This window comes from Helianthus annuus, chromosome 4 (genome assembly GCF_002127325.2).
Source record: "Helianthus annuus cultivar XRQ/B chromosome 4, HanXRQr2.0-SUNRISE, whole genome shotgun sequence".
In the NCBI taxonomy this organism is placed as follows: domain Eukaryota; kingdom Viridiplantae; phylum Streptophyta; class Magnoliopsida; order Asterales; family Asteraceae; genus Helianthus; species Helianthus annuus.
In genome coordinates, this window is record NC_035436.2 from 54706310 (window position 1) to 54714787 (window position 8478).

General features: G+C 37.4%; 1 non-coding gene across 1 annotated transcript; it reads left to right on the forward strand.

Moving 5' to 3' along the window:
* Window positions 1–524: 524 nt before the first annotated feature.
* On the forward strand, window positions 525–631 carry LOC118491737. Its single transcript, XR_004892182.1, has one exon. It is a non-coding gene; the product is annotated as a small nucleolar RNA R71 (small nucleolar RNA).
* The last annotated feature ends 7847 nt before the right edge of the window (window positions 632–8478 follow it).

Genomic DNA, 8478 nt, shown 5'->3' on the forward strand with positions numbered 1-8478 from the left:
TCAAAAGAGTCAGTTAATTGTATTTACTAGTGTAAACTGACGTATTTTCTTAAAGACTGATTGACAGGTACCTCTCGTAATAGGCTGGAGCTATAGGGTGTCATAGAGGATCTTGCAAATCCATAAAATACCTGAAGTCTGTTGTTTTTGTTTCTTTGTACATTTATGATCCGCCTGTGGATCTTATTACATTCCAGTCTGTATATTCTTAAACTCGAACACTCAGACAGTATGGTTTGTAATAGTTTATTTACCCAGCCTTCCATTGTGATATATTATTGTGTGTATTGACAATGATGATATCAACTACGTCACGATACTCCCCGCCGGGCCTACCGGTAATATGTGGAAATATCGGGGTGTGACAGTGCCATTGAAAATTGGTTTGAGCAATTTCCTCAATTTGATTATAAATTTCATTTGGGCGACGATTACCTAAAAGTCCCCCGGAGCTAGAGTCAAGTGTTTGTCTTGTGTGTGGCAACAACCCATTATAGAAAGTGAATACTTGTTGTCATACTGCAAGACCATGATGAGGACACTTTCTTAGTAGCTCCTTGAACCTTTCCCAAGTTTCATATAAGGATTCCCCATCCTCTTGTGAATATGTGTTAATTTCAGTCATTAATTTAGCCGTTTTAGCATGAGGGAAATACTTATATAAAATTTTTTGGGCTAGTTCATCCCAGATGTTTACCGAACCAACTGGGAGGGTATTAAGCCAAGCCTTAGCTCGGTCTTTTAGTGAAAATGGAAACATTCGATGGCGGATGGCGTCATTTGATGCTCCATTGATCCGAAAAGTATCACATATTTCCAAGAAGTTAGTAATATGTAAATGGGATCTTCGTCCGCAAGCCCATTAAAGGTTGCAGAGTTTTGGAGCATTTGTATCAAATGCGGCCAAAGATCGAAGTTGTTGGCCTAGACATTTGGTGTATTGATAGCGGCGCCAAGATTACCTACGTGGGTCGTAGGTAATCCATGAGGGTACGTTGATCCGCCATTGGAAGTGGGTCCCCCAAAACTTTCTCTTGGTTTTAAGCTTTAAGTCTTTTTCTTAGAAAGCGTTCGGGTTTATCTAGAGGTTCTTTTATGTCTCTACTAGAACTGGAACTCATACACTGTGTAGAACATTCAGATGTGGCGCCTGGGTTCCAAGTCCTGCAATAAAAACAAAAAAGAACATTGGTCAGAAGTTTCACCATGGCCCCGTGCTCAGATGAACACGGTCCGCGGTCGGAGATACAGTAATTGTTTTCCGGATCCCTGTTACTGGGGAGCTCAACACGGCCCCATGCTACAACGACACTGCCCCGTGCTCAACTCTCTGTAACTCGGAAAATAAAAACTGCCAGAAACAACGCTGGGCATGACCCGTGTTTGACCAGGCACGGCCCGTGCTGAGCTCTGCAGAAGCTGAAAATTTAAGAAAAAATCCTAAAAAATAGAAAAATAAGAAAAAAAAATTCGGCCGTTGATTCCTAACTTTCTTAAAATCCTTGTGTCCCCGGCAACGGCGCCAAAAACTTGATGTGTGCGGTGTGTTATAGGTTTTTATGTATATTTTAAGCCCTTTTTACACTTTAGTCAAGTTTTAAATTTATAAAACACGATATTTTACTAACACTAAACACACATATGGGCAACTGCACCCATCGTGAGCGTAGTATAGCGTTGGTAAGATACCGAGGTTGTCCAAGGACACAAGAGCTTTTAGTACCGGTTTATCCTCAACGTCTAATCAAATCAAAACTTTAGAAAAAGGGTTAAACATGAAAATAAAAACTAAAAATGCTGAAAATAAAAATAAAAATAAAAACAGATAGACAAGATGAATCACTTGGATCCGACTCGCCTTTAGTGTAACCTTTGATTATTTCCGCGCTTTTGCACGTTTTAAGAGATTATCTTAGTTATAGTAGTAGGCCCTCTTTTGAAGGTGACGTTACCCTCAACCCAGTAGTTTGAGTCAGCAAGGATATAATCCTAAAGGGTTGGATTATTGAAAGATAATTAATTAAGTTATTAATGCGTAATGTGGTAGGCCTCTCTTTTGAAGGTGACGTTACCCTCGGCTAAGTAGTTTGAGTCAGCAGGGATACAATCCTAAGTAGCCGGGTTAATGTTTTAATAGTAGTTTACATATGAGGGGATCAAGAAATTCGAACCCCCGCCATCCAATACCAGTGGGTATTGAAGGAGGTCCTAATAAGCTTGACCCAGGTCCTTGCAGGATCTATACACTGAACAAGGCAAGACGCTTACCAAACCATTCCCTTAACCCCCGACCAGGTAGCCAACATATCTCCATATAGACTGTGGAGATATGAATGGTGTAAATCTTTTATTTTATATAGACAGTAAAATAACGCCAAGACACCACGGATAAATGATACGGAAGTTTCACCTTCAACATAAGAAACTAGTTATTAAAGTCATTAATACATAACCAAATAAAAAGTGCGAAAAGATTAAAAATAAAAAATATTATACTAAATGCTTGTCTTCACCAAGTGATGTAAGAGACTTAGGCAAACATGGCCTTTGATTGTCAAGAACTCTTACTATCAATCTTGGATCCCGGGACTACTACACACACTCTATGATGGATGATGGATGATGGTGGGGGATGTGGGTTGTGATGGTGGTGGTGGGTGGGTGAAGTGTGCGAGAGGTGGTTTGCCAAGGGATGCCTTTAAAGTGAACCAAGCACCTCTATTTATAGCCTGCACAGAAGCCCGGACACGGCCCCGTGTCCATTGGGCATGACCCCGTGTCCATCCATCTTCTCTTTCTTCATTAAATGCAGTTTGTATGCATTAGTTGACCACGCCCCCGTGTCTGCTGGGCACGGCCCCGTGTGCAAAAGCGTATCTGTACTATCAAGATTTGCCTGGATTCTGTGAATCTTAGCGTTGACCACGGCCCCGTGTCCGCTGGGCACGCCCCCGTGTTGGGAAATAGAAGCTTCTACAACTTTGTCTTTTCTGCAGACACTTGGGTACGCCCCCATGTTCAATGAGCACGGGGCGTGTTCAGCCTTCTGTTCTCTTGTTTTTGCTTGGGAAGATGCTGTCGAGGGGTCAGGCATGCCACGTTTATTCCTTTTCTTGTATTATTGTTAGATTTAGCTGCATTTTTGCTTCTTTTGTTCATTTAAGCTCATTTAACCCTGAAAATACAAAAGGAAGACAAAAACACACTTTTTCAACATTAGTACTAAAAAAGGATTAGTTTTATGCCACATTTGATGTAATTTATATATTGCATTTTACACACATCACAACTCATTTAATACCCCTTCTAACTCCCAACCACCTTCATTTAAACCCCAACCACCTTCATTTAAACCCCAACCACTTAACCCTCTTATAAATACCAACTCTAACACCTTCCAAACACTTGCACCACCTCCAAATTACTTCCAAACTCTCTCAAATCTCCAAGATTTTCAACTTTGGCCAAAAAGTTAAAGAACCAAATGTGGTAACTTCGGTGTTCTAACAACTCAAGACTCGTCAAACTTACTAAGTGGAAATTTCTTTGCAAATCATGAGTATACGTGATCCTTTTTACGCTTTAATGCACTTTTGAGTGTAACATGTTTCAACTATCAAAATTCACAATACATGTAATTTAACATATTCAATCCGCCAAATATTCTATTTGTTATGTTTAGGTTGTTTATGCTAGAATACTTTCATGCACTCTATTTGTCATTAACTTAGCTAGCCCAACTTAACAATTATAGCGCTATAGGAGTAGCACACCACCCGATGGGGTATTGTTAAGTTAACATATTTTACAGTCTCGATTACTTCGGTGTCGAGGGATGCTCATTATACTTTACGGTCTCGTTCACTTCGGTGACGAGGGATGCACATTATTCTCGTGGACACACGGGTTTGGCCTATAGTTATGCATGCTAGCTACAACTTTGTATATAAATTGCCATGTTGAATTTGAGAAAACCTTTTATACTTATATGCTAGTATCCTAAAACTTGTATGCTCGCCAATACTTTTGTATGAACTATACTTTAAAACATGTTGCAGGATATTGATGATGATGATGATGATGCAGAGAACTTAGTAGGATGCCTAGAAACGCACTTTAAACTTTAAACACTTGTTGTAATATAATTCATTTTGTTTCAACTTGTTGTATTTGATTTCAAACAATGTAATTGATTCTATTAGCAATGAAATGAATTCATTATTAAATACTTGTCACAATTTAGTGTTATGAGTAATGAGCAATCTATTTCGTCTCACCCCGATGTTTCCGCCATCAGTTGGGGTGTGACAGATTGGTATCAGAGCCAAGTTTCGATCCTGGGACCTGTGGGTTATGGGCCCACCACGCTTCCGCTGCACCACTCAGATCGTTACCAAACTTTCTTTCCAAGAGACTTTATTATGCCAACCACACGATCAAATTTTATACCTAAGTCGTTTATCATTTTGTCAAATCCTTACTTATGCAAAATTTCAAAATTCATTGTTTTATCAAAACGTATTTCTTACCCTGCGATCTATTTTACATAAATCCCATACACTAAATTCCTAATCATACCTTAAACGTTTTACTGCCCAGTTTTCAAAATCTTATGAAATGCTACCTATCAACCTAGTCGGTCTAATAAGTCTCTTGCCCATGATTTTCATATTTTGTCCAATCACTAAAACACGTTCACATTATACTATTATACTAAAGACGTTTTGTTCCCAATTGGGAACCAATGAAACTTTCAGTCATATACGTACAAAACTTATAGATGTTGCTTCGTCAACCCCGACTAATTGATAAACATGATCGATCCGTAGTCAACCTAACCAACAAATGCAAATAGCCTATCCATACACCCTCGAGACTTCAATTTTCAACAACATATCCTAACTTAGAAATAGCTCTCCTACCAGAAAATCCCTCGATACCGTAGAACAAGGATGAACTCTTACAACCCTCGTCTATACTCAGAACCCAAGAAACTCGATACAAACCACACCTAGAGAAAGCTTCCAAGGCCTATGACCGGTAACCCACTCGTACACTATACTGTTAAACACCAAGCATCATACATATAGGTATTTAGTCGCATCAACCTACCACAATCATCTTACCGGCCAAACTAACTCCCAATATATACGTTAGACATAGTAACTCTACACCTACACGACTATACCAACGAAGTTCGACTATCTATAAGTTCATTTTTCTAAATTCTATTCAAAGATCAAAGTTTCATAAAAATTTATGAAATACAACCCTTCGTATTTTGATAAAAATACTTTAAATGAAGCAAACCCACTGTTTTCGAAAATCTTTTCAAACACCACTAATACACAATTCTAAATCCAAACACATGGGCAAGGAAACTTCATAGGAGCAGACAATCTCCGATACACATAAATCCATTTCTTTTTGAAACAAAAGTAGCATTTTCTTTTTATAAAACACATCTCGCATAACAAATGGATACTTTATATTCTTTTGACATTCACAAATCTAGCTCTCCACTCCCGACAAACTCAATCTTTTTTGATTCAATAAACTCAACGATTTGTTCAAACAATTACACATGCATATCGCCGTACACGTTTTAATCAATGTTTCATGACAATCTCACGTATATTATCATTACACTTCATTTTTGCACACTCAAAAATCAAGATCATCTTATATGCTTAAGCTCATTATGCTTCAATTTATACTATGTACACAAATTGTCATCATTCATACTCATACTCATACATTTGAACCTATACGTGAGCATAACCCAAGTGGTTCTCTTACGTTGGTCACATACATACTTAAACAATATCATACTTACATGCTTAATTTTCATACGCTATCACACGCACACATACTCACTTTTAATGTTACTACATACCCTGACTCATACACTACTAGTACAAACTATGCGGATCATGCAATGACCAACATAATCGTGGGTGCACACGGGATTATAGTGGTAGGCGCATGAAAACCATAGGGTTTTCTACTGTGTATCGTAAGACACGGAACGTAACGTGACATCGAATAATGAAACGGACGTAACATGATTAGAACATGGTGGATACGCCGCTGGTACATAAGTGTTTTTACCATATTACCAAACTTTCGTAAAACGTGCCATGAGAAATTCTTTGTTTTCCCAGACCTTATTTAAACTCGATTAAACAAACTTAGTAACTCACAAACACACTTCTAAATACGCGATATCCGATTATCCATGACAAAACCTCATCCTCATAATCGTTAACCGCAACAGCTACAACTATCACTAGCATTTCTCAACACTTCATATTCACATTATATCGGATAATCATACCATTCCTACCCTTGTATTCATCTACCGAATGTTCATTCACTCTTGTACCACGATTCTTCCTAATTATTCTTTAGACATTCTATCCAAACCTTATTTACAATAAATCGGCCTAACATTCCATCCCTTAAAACACTTCTCTACTTTTAAGGCTACCCTCCATACTTTATTACGCACTAACTTTACGTTGTCGGCCCATTACAACCAAATCCTTTTCTACAAACATGAATCCTACCATTCCAGTTTTTCCACAAATAAGCAATTTTCTACAAACATGTGATTCTACTAATATGCCTTAAAATCGATAAAACTTTTATTACAACCTACGGTGCGGGCCGCACTTTTCATCAAAATATATTCTATTTTATACGAAAACCTTTCTTCTTAGGTAACATCCTTTTAAAATACTTCTCCCATCGAGTTATTAAACTTTGTCAAACTCACTTTCCTACACACACATGCACATTTTACTTACGATGGGTGCCTCAAATCACCTTAGTCAAACGAACTACTTTTACAAACCTACCCATTTTCATCCCTCAAAATTTCCATGCATTTTTAGCACACTTATACATGAACTTCACGTAGACTTTAAACTTCAAAATTGCGATTTTAGCCAACCGTTCCTTTTTCCAAAGTCTTCCTGTTGAATAAATTTCGGGATGAAATTTCCTAAAGTAGGGGAGACTGTAACGCTCCGCATTTTCTGTGCTTTCCATATTTAGAAAGTTGTATTCACATTTTTATTTTTAGAAACTTGTATTCTTACTTCATTTCAATCCGTGTAATCTCGAGACTTTGATCATATTGGAAATCATATTTTTATATCAACCTTGTTTAACCATACATGCATAATATGTAATCAGTCGCGAAATACATGTTTTAATTTAAAACCGAGACATACATCGAGATTATATTTTCTCGGAATCACATTCATACATGTATCATACTTATAATATACCTGCATACACCTTTATAGCATAAAATAACCAACAATACAAGTGCAAGGACTAAAAATGAAAATTTCCATCTCCCCAACAACTTTCTTTAATGTCTTAACCTCCAACCAACTCATTTAATACCCTTTCTAACTCCCAACACCTTCATTTAAACACCAACCACTTAACCCTCTTATAAATACCAACTCTAACACCTTCCAAACACTTGCACCACCTCCAAATTACTTCAAAACTCTCTCAAATCTCCAAGATTTTCAACTTTGGCCAAAAAGTTTAAGAACCAAAATTGGTAACTTCGGTATTCCAACAACTCAAGACTCGTCAAACTCACTAAGTGGAAATTTCTTCGCAACTCATGAGTATACTTGACCCTTTTTACGCTTTAATGCACTTTTGGGTGTAACATGTTTCAACTATCAAAATTCACAATACACGTAATCAAACATATTCAATCTGCCAAACATGTTATTTGTTATGCTTAGCTTGTTTATGCTAGAACACTTTCATGCACTCTATTTTTCATTAACTTAGCTAGTCCACCTTAACAATTATAGCGCTATAGGAGTTGCACACCACCCGACGGGGTATTGTTAAGTTAACATATTTTCGGTCTCGATTACTTTGGTGTCAAGGGATGCTCATTATACTTTACGGTCTCGTTCACTTCTGTAACGAGGGATGCACATTATTCTCGTAGACACTCGGGTTTGGCCTATAGTTATGCATGCTAGCTATAACTTTGTATACAAATTGCCATGTTGGATTTGAGAAAACATTTAATACTTATATGCTAGTATTCCAAAACTTGTATGCTCGCCAATACTTTTATATTGAACTATACTTTAAAACATCTTGCTGGATATTGATGATGATGATGATGATGCACGGAACTTAGTAGGATATCTAGAAACGCATTTTAAACTTTAAAAACTTGTTGTAATGTAATTCATTTTGTTTCCAACTTGTTGTATTTAATTTCAAATAATGTAGTTGATTATTTTAGCAATGAAATGAAATTCATTATTAAATACTTGTCACAATTTAGTTTTATGAGTAGTGAGCAATCTATTTCGTCTCACTCCGATATTTCCGCCACCGGTTGGGGTGTGACACTTACCTTCATCTGGGTGACAAACAAAAGTGTGTTTGTCTGGTGACTTGATTCCATTCAGTTTGGTAAACTTC